Source organism: Portunus trituberculatus, chromosome 40, assembly GCF_017591435.1.
Source record: "Portunus trituberculatus isolate SZX2019 chromosome 40, ASM1759143v1, whole genome shotgun sequence".
Classification (NCBI taxonomy): Eukaryota; Metazoa; Arthropoda; class Malacostraca; order Decapoda; family Portunidae; genus Portunus; species Portunus trituberculatus.
The window spans coordinates 9,190,001-9,203,404 of NC_059294.1; positions in this window are offsets into that span (position 1 = coordinate 9,190,001).

Below are 13,404 nucleotides of genomic sequence, written 5' to 3' on the forward strand. Positions count from 1 at the left end.
ATGCGCTCACGATCCGCTGCGGAAATAACTAATAGAAACTTAATTTGCTGGAGTTTCCTGAATTCTCGAGGAGGGAGGCTGTGTCAGCATTCCACCGAGGCCATTGCTTACACACACACACACACACACACACACACACACACACACACACACACACACACACACACACACACACACACACACACACACACACACACACACACACACACACAGTATTGGTAAAGCTAAGTCGGAAGAAAGTTTAGCTGACTCTGAGGAGCATTTTGTCGTATTATAGTAACATTTAACTCGACTTGTTTTAGCTTCCTTATTTGTTTTCTTCTTATTGTTTCTTTCGTTGATTACCGTATCGATATTTTCTTTTTCTTTTTTCTTTTTTCCTTTTTTACATTCGTTGTGCAGCAAAGTGGGTTTCCAGGCCGGATGCGAGTCGCCGGTCCGTTTCCCCGGTCATTTTTGCGGCTGTCTCTCTTTTTTCTCTTTCTCTTTTTGCTTTCAACTTTTTTTGGCCTAAGCTCCTTCCAAGTGCAGTGGTGTATGGATGCAGGGCGTTCCTATGTGTGTGTGTGTGTCTGTGTGTGTGTGTGTGTGTGTGTGTGTGTGTGTGTGTGTGTGTGTGTGTGCGTGCGTGCCCTTCTCCATCCCCACTCCCCTCTCTCATCCTCACACAGGCTTTCTTTTCCTTTGTCTGTTCCCCCACAAGTGTGAGTAAAAGAAGAGATTTCTCCTCCTCCTCCTCCTCCTTCTCCTCCTCTTCCTCACTACCGGTGTTTATGAATTGCCGTGACCTCTGCGCCGGGCATCACGTCTCCGTGTTTCTTGGTGCCGTCATTGTACTCTGGCGCACAATGCACAGAGAAGCGGAAGTCTGCCGTGATACACACACACACACACACACACACACACACACACACACACACACACACACACACACACATGCACATCCTATCTTGTTCTTATGTGGAGGATGTTGAGGTGCTCGGGAGAAAAGAAAGTAAAGATCCAGCTTGTTCATGACTGTCAGGAGATGCACATATGTCACGATCTTCTCCCTCTGCCAGTATTCAGTAACTAATCTAGAGCAAGTGCTGCTGATTTTCACGAGGACGTTCGTGTTCTCAACGTCGTGAAGGAGAGCAATGAGCAGCACCAACAGGCGCCTCCAGCTGCTAACGGCAGTGATAGTGCCACATCGCGTCCATCACTCTGTAATTGCCCCATAACCTGATCACTGGGGACCTCGATCGCCTCGTCCTCCCTTCAGGCCAGACGGTAGGCCCTGAAATATGGATCCCAACGTCAAATACGTCTTAGGGTCCAAAAGGCGCCCACAGCCAGTGGCTTAAATCACTGTAGGAGGCAGGAACCCTCCTTTGCTTGCCTCAGAGAACTCGATGACCCTGGTGCCACGAACATTCCTCCTTTAACCTTCGTCGGAGTGCCTGCATGGATGAAAAGTCTTGAGTGGAAAGACGAAGGAACCACGAGTCCTCACCATCGATAACCGAATTCCATAACAGTTTATGTTAGTTGACGTTATTGTATTATAGCAACATGGTGCAGCATGAAAGTGTAGGAATTTGAAACAAACCTGTTAGTATTATGGTTATATATACGAGTTGGCTATATAGTGTTTTAATTAATTCTCTCTCTCTCTCTCTCTCTCTCTCTCTCTCTCTCTCTCTCTCTCTCTCTCTCTCTCTCTCTCTCTCTCTCTCTCTCTCTCTCTCTCTCTCTCTCTCTCTCTATATATATATATATATATATATATATATATATATATATATATATATATATATATATATATATATATATATATATATATATATATATATATATATATATATATATATATATATATATATATATATATATATATATATATATATGTTTGTCTGTGTGGTGGGAGGGAGGCTTGAGGGCGAGGATAGATGGACAGATATATAGATAAACACGATATAGGTACAACAAACGGCAATATATCGTTGGAGTGACTTACCAAATGCTCACTCGCCATCTACTAACAGAATGAAATCCCTTCGTTGCAAAGTCTCCTGCTGGCATCGTGGAGACATTCAGTTTAATTTGCCGTGGCAGGACTGTGTGCCGTGATTCCTGGACGACCTCTACCCGCCACTCAGCCTCACCTACACCACCTTCCTTTTACTTCGCCGGTGTATTATTTGCCGCCCGTCCATATATCTCAACCACACCTACAACTTATACTGCATGTAATATAGCCGAGAGAAATGGGGACGTAATGTGCAAGCCGGTCGGGTTTAATATCGCCAGGGCGCCGGTGGCCAGATGAATTAAGGCGTCTGGCAGCTCCCCGGCGTGAGGTAAACAATGGCTCGCCGCTCCTCCGCCAGACAAGCTCGTGTCATCAGGCCGCTCTACACACAACAAATGTTCGCCGGGAAATTTGCTCATATTAAATCCAATACGGCGCGAACTCTGATAATTAGTCTCGCTATAATTTAACTGGCGCCTCGCACGGGAGAGAACAGTTTCCCCAGCGGTAAAAAAGGAGAGAGAAGGGAGGGAGTTTCCGTCCTCTCTAGTGAAAGGAGCGCTGTGGGGCAGGTTAGCAGCGTGCCTTGCCTTGGGGGGAACTGTACCGCTGCGTGAGGAAGTACTACCTAATTTTTACGCTGCCCGCGCGACACAAGCACCGTAAAGGAAGAGGACGAAAGGGCGGTATTTTTACTTTATATTCAGAACCGCTAGTGATGAAGGAGCAAACCCTATATATCTGCGGGAAATTGGCTAACGTAAATTCGCACCATACTGCCGCTGCGTCACCTTCACCGCCTGGGAAAGAGAAGCCCGGGAGAACGTAATGACCAGCCAACGGAATATAAAGGCCACATCTCCTCTCGTACTCTGATTTCACAAAAACCTCTGAACATCAGCCAGTAACGGAGAGCCTTACGTACGGCAGATGACGAGAGGAGAAGCCAGTGCTGATGGAGAGAGGAGAAAAAGGAGAGGAAAGTGCGTTAGTGGAATTAGATTTTCAGGAGGAGGAAGGAAAGAAGGGAATGAAGTGAAGACTGTTTGCGATAACCGTAAGAAGGAGCGAGTAAATGATTGAATGCCCGAAGTCGGAGAGAGAGAGAGAGAGAGAGAGAGAGAGAGAGAGAGAGATTTGATAAGAAAGAAAAAGAATAAAGAATTGCCACAAAACGTCCATCAAGATTAAGCGAGAAAAGTCAAGGAAGCCCAAGTTTGTCCAGAAAAATGAGGGAATTAAAGTGCAAACTTCAATAAGAAAGAAAATCTATAGAAGAAAAAGGAGGAACGAAAAAAATGACAGAATAGCCTCGCGGGACTTAGGTTGAAGAGAGTCAAAGTTTTCCTCGCCCCGTAAATTTCCGGATACCTGGTCGGTGCCGCAGCAAGCCCCCACCGGCCAACACCTACGAGAACACTGCCCCCAGCTGCCAGGAATGTGATCGGCCTCTTGAAGTCAGTGTGGGGAGGGATAGAGTGGGAAGATTTTCAGTATTGTTGTGTATCTCTTTTCTTTTTTTTTCCATCATTTTTCTTGAGGGATGAACGATGAAGAGAAAGAAAACGGTGTGAGAAGGTCCTTGAACCATCCTGGGGTTATTTCTTATTTTCTTTTTTTTTCATCTTTTTCATTTATGTGTACCAGAAATGTATCCAGGTAGGTAGATGATCAGCAACTGGAACTGGTAGAGGTAAAGGAAAGGAAGACTGAATCTTGCAGGCAGTGGGGAGTAAAGACAAGTAGGCAAGCAGTCAAGTAGAGCCGCAAAAACTAGTGTGGCGTAACTTGTGGAGAAAAGAAGGGATGAACGAGTGAAATTCCGAGCCGCAGGCATTGATATTTTACGCAATCAAGTGAAGACAGGTAGCTAAAAACCATCCAGGCGTGTAGGTACCCACTGAAGTAAGCACGCGAGGACTAGTGAAAACCCCACGGAGAATGACGAATGACAGGATGCACAGTCGTAGTGGTGATGCCAGCCGTAGAATATATCAATGCACTATGATCAGGAAACTTAAAAAAAAAAGAAATAGAAAACATGGAAGAGTGAAGGAGAAATTTCTCTGTGTGAACATCAGAGTGCCCTGGGGGAGTTTATTTTTCCCAGGCTGGCAACCGCTGATCAAGAAGGTGCTTTCCCACATTAGAGAAGATTCTTCCTCCTTCCTCAGCCACTTACTCGGTCTCTACTCCTGGTAATGGGTGCGAAGACCGCCGAGTTTTCTTGAGTCTTTCCTTTAAGGGTGTGCTATTTGCTGTATGAATCTCTCTCTCTCTCTCTCTCTCTCTCTCTCTCTCTCTCTCTCTCTCTCTCTCTCTCTCTTTTTACGCTAATCAAGCTCTTTTATCTTTTTTTTCTAAGAACTTATCTCTTTGATACATATTATTTCTAAGAAGAAATCTCTCTCTCTCTCTCTCTCTCTCTCTCTCTCTCTCTCTCTCTGCGCATTAAATTTTCCACTGTTCTCTTCTCCTCCGCGATATAAATACTGGATCTGCAGATGAGAAGTGGCGGGAACAAGACTTTCCTTCTGCAACACTCACACGAGAGAGGCGAAAGCGAGTGAAAAAAAAAAACGTGAGAAATTAAGATCCCGTTTTGTTGGTGGTGATGATTGTGGTGATAGTGGCGGTGTTGGTGATGATGAAGAAAATAATCTGTGAGACGTATATTGTGACTAGAAAGTTGTCTTGATACTTTCACTGCAATGGTTGTTCTTGATAAACGTTGAAAGCAAAATGAAAGTAATTGTTCCCATTTATATATACAAGAAATAGAGGATAGCAAGTTAATTTCCTTTTAGTGTGTGTGTGTGTGTGTGTGTGTGTGTGTGTGTGTGTGTGTGTGTGTGTGTGTGTGTGTGTGTGTGTGTGTGTATTACGAAGACACAGCAAGAGCAAAAAGAAAAACAATGTAGAGAAAACAAAAACCTGTTCCTGATGCTGTTCCCAAAGAAAAAAATATATAAATGGATTAATAAGCAGGAGAAGATCAAGAAGAAAGGCCATTTATTGAAGTACCACAAAAATATCTGAAAAAAAAAATATTAAAAGTGAATATAAGAAGCTTTTATACGGCAAAGGAAGAATGAAGCGAAAAAAATAAAAATCATATAACCGAACCTAGCCTAACCAAACCTAACCTAACCTAACTTAAATCTAACCTAAACTACGACCAACTTAATCTCGCGTGTGGGTGAAAACGAAAAACGAGAGACAAAAAAATGAATACAACTTGAAAGAGAAAACAAAACAAAGTAGGAAAATGATGTCTACCTTGTTATAAGTATACCTAACGAGTCCGGTCACGAAAATACGGACGTCCCTCCCTCGGTATGAGTACGGTAATGAGGTGCAGGAAATTCTATATAATCCTTCCTCACGAAACATACCATGCAGCTGAAAATTATTTTGAAGCCAGAAATAAGACCGGAGATGATTATGTAGTAATGTGAGATTGTTTTTTTTTCTTTTTTTTTTCTTCCTTCTCTTCCTTTACTATAGCCTATATTTTCTTTTACCTCATTCTCAGTTTTTTTTCGTATTTCTTAGTCTTTTCTTTAACTTTCGCCTTCATCGTCGTTTTCTTCTTTTTTTCTTTTATTTTTCCTTCTCCGCCTCCTCTCTTCCTCCTTTTCTTCCTTTTCTACCACAATTACATTTGTTTTTGTTCATCGCGAGAAAATATTAACATTGCGATAACATCCGTGAGACATCGAGAGAAAGGCAACAGAAATATAACAGTTCTGCTTCTCTCTCTCTCTCTCTCTCTCTCTCTCTCTCTCTCTCAGTCTGGAATTGTTAGCGGCGTTTCATTAGGAATTCCCAGGTGGACATTGCGGATGACAGTAAATCGAAGAAGTGGGCCCGTGTTTCATTATTATGCGTCTTCCTCAGTGTGGGTGGACCAGCAAGGTAGGTAAAGGGAAGGTGCAGGTGCTCTCTCTCTCTCTCTCTCTCTCTCTCTCTCTCTCTCTCTCTGTGTGTGTGTGTGTGTGTGGTGTCAAAAAATCGCATAAGCCACCACCGCGTCTCCATAGGTTTAAGGAGACGCAATTAAGCTAGAACAAAAAGCCGGGTTAGCGAGCTGCGCGGCGGAGGAGGCAGCCGGCAGCGGTGGAACAAAGCCGCTTTAATGACTCTGCCGCAAACTTTTTTTCCTCTTTCCCCCTCCTAGTTCATTATAAACATTAAAACTTCTTAATTCAAACCCTTGCTGGGAATCTTTGACGCAGGGGATAAGACGAAATAAGAAAAGATGGAATACTTTACCTCTTTTAGACCCTTCCTAGCCCACCTTCTACCACTCCTGTTCCTCCTCCTACTCCTCTTCCTTCGCCTCCTTCTTCTCCTTCTTCTCCTTCCCCTCGCTTCGTCCCTCCCTGTCGATGTGAAATAACAGGTAGGTAGACACGGCTCTCAACAGTAATGGAGAGAAAACCGCTAATGTCCCAGCTGACCGCCGAGCCGTAGTAATAATAGCTGAGTGAACCGACAGCGAGCGAGTGCAACTGACAGAGGTGGTGATGGTGGTGGTAGTAGTAGTAGTGGTGGTGGCGGTGGTGATCCGGGGTGCCTGTTCAGGACGAGCCTTTGCAAGTAATGGCAGTCTGGGATCTTTACTAACTGTGGCTCTTAATTGTTGTTGTATATGTAGTGAAGCTCAGACATTTTGTAGTGTCTTTACAGGAGTTGAACACACACACACACACACACACACACACACACACACACACACACACACACACAGAGAGAGAGAGAGAGAGAGAGAGAGAGAGAGAGAGAGAGAGAGGAACAGACAGCTTCAAACTTAATTAGGAATTTCCATGAATTCATCTTGTAATTTCTCCGCCAAGGAATTCAGATTGAAACGTATTTAAGTAATTTAGTCAAGTTCGTAGGCTGAAAGTTTAATATTAAGGCTCCACCCGCGTCCGAAATGGCTGGACTGACGCACCACCTCACTCACTCGGCAACCAAGGCAAGTATTTCTATAAGATGTCCTGCAGACGGGAAGACGAGACGAGAGGTAGCCATGCGAGGAATGATGAGACGGAGGACATATGCGAGTCAGGTTGGGTTTGAAGACGCGGTAAGCCCTGGACGCCAGTAGGAGGTAATGTGCTGGATGGAGGAGGGTTGTGTTGGCTGGGAAGATGGGCTGAGGAGGCTGTGGAGGGCTAAGTGTATGGCTTGAGATGGTTGCGAAAAGATATTAAAGAAAACTATGGGCATGTCGATGAGAATGTATGATACCAGGGGAAAGATCTATCTTGCCATCTCTCTCTGCACACATACACATACAGACACACACACACACACACACACACACACACACACACACACACACACATACACACACGTACATTTGCATATAATAAAACGTCGAGTTGTTGCCGGTATAAACATATTTGTATTCCCCTACAGAGCTCTGAATGGAACATACCAGATCCTGCACATAACATGAATCCTTTTGCTGTGAAAATGGTGGAGCAGTAGTAGTAGTAGTAGTAGTAGTAGTAGTAGTAGTAGTAGTAGAAGAAGAAGAAGCAGTAGCAGGAATAGTAGTAGTAGTAGTAGTAGTAATAGTAGTAGTAGTAGTACAGTATACCCATACGAGAACATAGCAAAGTTAATTATACTATATACTCTGATGTCATACGGACAGTATATTTTCATCGCAAACTTTCCTTTTCTGTTGGCAAATACGAAAGGGCTTTCTCGAAGCATAGAAATAAAATGCAGATTACTTATACTTATTACAATGAAAATATAATGATGATAATATAAGTGTATGATAATCATTATGTACCAATTCGCGTCACCAGTAGAGATGTGTCCTATCCAACCTCCAGACAGGACTCTTTTCCATTAACAATTCCGCTAGATTGATCTATTCCCATCACCTACAAACTTTGCAAGCATTTCATCTGTCTCCACTCAGAACTCCCTAACAAACACCTCGAAAATATGATGGACTTGCTGTCTGTCTGTCATATTTTGGAGTTAGCGTTATGTAGTAGTAGGCTTTGATGCCTGGCTTCACTCATTCAATATCCAGCAGTGTACTATAAACATTAATAATTCAATATTCATATTGATACAATAAAACTAAACAAAGCATTCTCTCAGTGCGTCACAAACAATATATAGCTAGCCTGTCACACACATCAGAGGCCAGTGACCCACCCCCTGCTGGTTGGTCCCGCACCCTTGCTGTTCCTTCCAAACATAAACAGGAGTCAACTTCCAGCGTGGCACAACAAAGCCTCGCCTCTGATGATTAATCAATTGGTGCTCGCATCATTAGACCAGTAATGAAGCTATCATTGGTCTCGCACAAACGTCAACTGTTAGTCACTCTGACAAAGCATAAAAAATATACATCCCATTGACCAAAACAACCCAACACCTGAGCCTCAATGCAAAGCGCGCCTAGTCCATTTATAGTTGAGACAGAGCTGTTCAGTGTTCACCCGTCATGTTCGTGCGTAATGCTGTTAGTGAACGGACCGTTATGATATTATGCCGTAAGACAATTAGCAACGAACTTACAAGTAAATTAACCCGAATGCTAGCAATGCCTTATTACAGTTATCATTGCCGTATCCTTAGATTCTTGGTGACTAGTGTATTGTTAAGATATGATAAGAACGAGAAATTATGAAGCATTCAGACCGTTCATTAATGTGGACAGAAAGACATCAATCTTCTGTACACCGTTTTTTTTTTTTTTTTTTTTTTTTGTGTGTGTGTGTGTGTTCAAGTACAGAAATGATAGACACACATACTGCATTATTTCAACACTTAAGATTTACACTCATTAATGATGCGTACTATCCTGCTGGCTATTTTTTTTTTTTTTTTATGTTCAAGCCAAGACACATTACATCAACCGTCTTTTTTCTGCATGTCTTTTGTTTGTATACAGGAGTTTCCGATCCAAAGGCCTATGTGGAGAGATCCCGAGTCACGGTTCACTTCTACCATTAAGATCAAGACCGAGACCCTTGTATATGGTATGGATGTGATTGCATGGGACGAGAGTGAAATTGACAAGTTAGAAGTGGGGCAGTGTAGAGTAGCTAGGCTGGCACTGAATGCACCGAGGTACACGGCAGTAGAAGCCTTAAGAGGGGATATGGGATGGAGCTCTTTTAGGGAAAGACTTATAAAAGCGACACTTAGGTACAAGATTAGGCTTGAGAGAATGGATGATGCAAGAATAGCAGGGAAGGTGTATCTGTGGAGTGAAAGTGGAAGCAAATGGAGGAAAAGGTGTATGAGAATGACAGAGAGGAATGGTCTACAGCAGGGGTTCTCAACCTGGGGTACGCGTACCCCCAGGGGTACGTGAGAGGAATTTTTGGGGTACGTGGCGGGTTTCTCAAAATGCTTAAGTTTTAAATAGCAGCAAATTCGTTTGTAGTATACAATGTGTCCTTCACTAGAACCAGGACACGTTAACAACGTTAACAAGGAAACTCTTGGAGTTATATCACTTGAGAGGAAGCTCTCTTGGATTACAGTTGCCACACAACCTTGCAAACCTATAATATTTGCTCCGATTTCTTATTTTATATGTTATTCACACACACAGTGACTTATTTATCACTGTTACTAGTTACAAGTTGCAACTAGCTGCAAGCAACACTAGTTCACTGCCATAATGATCGAAAATTGTCTGATATAGTTCCTTTTTGGTAAATGCATTGCATGTTAGTCACATATAGTGTCTCCCTGTGAGGTACCAGTTCCTATCGACACTACCTCATAGAAACATACTAATATTAATTAAAAATTGTGTCTGCTCCACATATATAACACAATTTAAACTTAATAAACTAAGTCAATAAACCATGCATTTATTGTTACCCTTCCTGACGCTGCATTGTGGGTAAGGGTACGTGATCAATACTGAAAGACTTCGAGGGTACATCACATTAAAAAGTTGAGAAGAAGAAGAATTAACCTGTGCAGAAGCGAGGTGAAATGTGTGTTAAGGTTCCGTGCTGTATTTAATTAAGTCTCTAGAAATGAAAGATCTTGGTACACCAGACAATTATGTTTTGCTCTATATTATGATGTCAGTCGTATAAACTCAAGTAACTATAAAGAAATACCATGGTAGAATAAGAACAGAAAAATACTGGTAGGAGTAAAACCCTGGCAAATCAATAGATACATCGTAATACAGTGTTTAGAGACGATTACTCTGTACCGCGAGACGATACTGACTCTCTCCTGCGAACACTGAAATTGTGACAGTTTGGGTCCTCTCCTATTGATATTAATCAAAGTATTGCGATTTATTCACAATAGTAATATATTACACTCCGACGGAACACGGGCCTAATGTGTTTGAGATGTGGCATTTTGTTATAGTACATTTCGCTCTATATAGCGACTGTTTAGGACTAAAAAACTGTAGCTTCAGGTAGATATTCAATAATGTTATCTATCGATTTTCAGTCTTAAAGTAGGGAAAATTACGAATATTGATGCATTTCTTTTATAGTCCTCCTTGCTTCTCGAAAAGGTGCACGAATTTAGAAAAGGTTGAAGAACACTAAACTGTACCCTGAAAAAAAATACAGTAAAAGAGATAAGATAAAAATGACCAACATCTCTATTATTACGGAAGCTAATAATAATACCAAGACTAATTAAGTAATTCAGAGATAACGAAACGAACGACGATCACGAGAGCTTCCACGATAACAGTGTGTACGATAAGATTTGATTCCAGATTCCTCGATAGCGCTCCGAGTTTCCAAGATAACAATGGCATTCCAGTTTCCTCGATAGCGATGCAAGTTTCCAAAATGACGATGCCTTTCCATGATAAAGATGCCCTTCCAGTTTCCAAGATAATAATGCGAGTTTCCACGATCAAGATGCAATTCCAGTTTCCACGGGAACGATGCGGGTTTCCACGATGTCGATGCGGTTCCAGTCCTCACGATGCGATTTCAAGACACAATATTGAAGTCCACTTGCCTACACAGGTACTGGGACGAACCCTTTCACCCGTAAGGATCCACCCAACACCCTTGAGTGCGAGTAAAGTGACGCTGCCACCTTCCTGCGCTGCAATTGAAGTCCACTTGCCTACACAGGTGCTGGGATGAACCCTTTCACCCCGTAAGGGTCCACCCACACCCTTAGGTGCGAGGAGAGTGGCGCTGCCACCTCACTGCGACGCAATTGAAGTTCACTTGCCTACACAGGTACTGGGGCGAACCCTTTCACCCCGTAAGAGTTCACCCCAGACCCGTGAGTGCGAGGAGAGTGACGCTGCCACCTTACTGCGCCTCACACGGGTAGCCATGAGCATAACCCGCCACACTCCACTCCCCAAACACTGTCAGTGAGTCCTTTTCACCCCGTAAAGGACCACTGGTACGGTCAGTGCCTGGCTCATGGCGCACAGCGTGCCCTCGTTCATGGCGAGTTGTTCAGCCCGATGTCATTATAAGCAGAGGTCCTGTACACACCACTCACCACCAGACTCTATGCAAGGAGCCCTTATCACCCCTTAAAGGCCCCTCACGGCATCATCTGATGGACGGTAGACACGGCACCCTGCTTAAGGCGACGCCTTGCCTAGTATGAGGCGCTGCAAGTTGACAACAATCAGTGAGCTTGAAGCCGCGAAGGAAAATGAGTCCACGCTAACAATGGGATTCCACGACAGGTTGCGATTCCAGTGTCCACGGTACAGATGTGTTTGTTGAGGATAACGATCCGTTTATCGAGGCTAACGGTGCGGCGATGGCGATGGCGAAACGATCCAAAGTATTATTACCTACACAGGTACTGGGACGAAACTTTTTACCCAGAAAGGGTCAACCCCAGTCCCGTGGTTATGAGAGCAGTGACGATGCAACCTTGCAATGCCTCACACAGGTCGCCATGAGCAATGACCCGCCACACACCACTCCCCAAACGCTGTCATGAAGTGAGTCCTTTTTACCTAACCTAACCTAACCTAACCTAATCTAACCTAACCTAACCTAACCTAACGTAAAGGACCACTGGTACTGTCAGTGCCTGGCTCATGGCGCACAGCGTGCCCTCGTTCATGGCGAGTTGTTCAGCCCGGTGTCATTATAAGCAGAGGTCCCGTACACACCACTCACCATCATATTCTATGCAAGGAGCCCTTATCACCCCTTTAGGGCCCCTCACGGTACCATCCGGTGAGTGGTAGACATTGATCTCTTGCTTATGGCGACCCTTGCCTAGTGTGATGCGCTGCAAGTGGACGACTAGTAGTGAAGCTTGAGGCCACCAAGGAAAAGCAGGACCTGCAGCCAGTTCCCTGCCTTGGGCCCCAGGCCGGACCCGACGGCCACCTCCTTCCCCCGTGCGGCGCCCAAGGCCGTCACGGCCCTCAAACATCTTTAGGCCGAAAGTTCTCAATCGTCGTTTTAATTTTGATTCGAATATAAAATCGTCGATGGTAAATGAAAAATAGCTTTGGTGTGAAAGTGTGCAAGAGTTAGCTGATTAATGAAACAAGGTGAGGCAGCTTTGCTCCGGAGTATTTAGTGTACTTTGCATGTTGCTGCCTTGAATGTGTACGTGTTTGTAGGTAACTGGATAGAAACAGTAGACCAATGGTAGTTGTGTAGCTATTGGGGAACTTTTGAAAATTAGTTAAGCTTCTGGATAGAGTGGATGAGTGCACACAGGTTTGCGTGTCTTATACATAAACTGCCACTTGTAAACATAAATTTTTCTATTTCATGCTCTTAGAAAAAAGCAAACTTAGTTTTCTTTATTTCCCTGATCACAATGACGTGTAAATATCAATGTTCCAATCATAAGGAAACACTAGGAGAGGACCCAAACTCCCGTTGAAGTTGCCAGATTCAACAGATATCGTAATATTTCATAGAAAAGATGGTCAACTGCATATCGTATATTTTTGGATATTCTTTTGTCACATAAGGAGATATCAAGATAGGTAAAGTATTTCTAAACATGTATCTACGACAAAAAACGCTATAATAGTAGAGTTAGGTTATAACTATGCATTGTGTTTTTTATATACCATCTTGCTCTATTCCTGGAACAAAGATTACTTCTTCCTCAATTGATAGCTCGAAGTTAGTTTGATATTTTCTTTCCTTCTAGGTTAGTAAGTAGACTACAAGACACCATGAACCTATGAAGCCCCGTAAATGAGATTATTTTCATAACTTAGAAATCAAAGTCTGATAATGAGATTGTCTATTGCCAACCAAACCGTTCTGCATAGACGTCTTCAGCGTCATAGAGACCTAATGATGTTAGCTCATGGACAGTGGCCATCCTGACAGCGCGAAACCACAGGGGGTTCATAAGAAGATTTCCAGGGGTACTTAGATGGCTGATCTAAT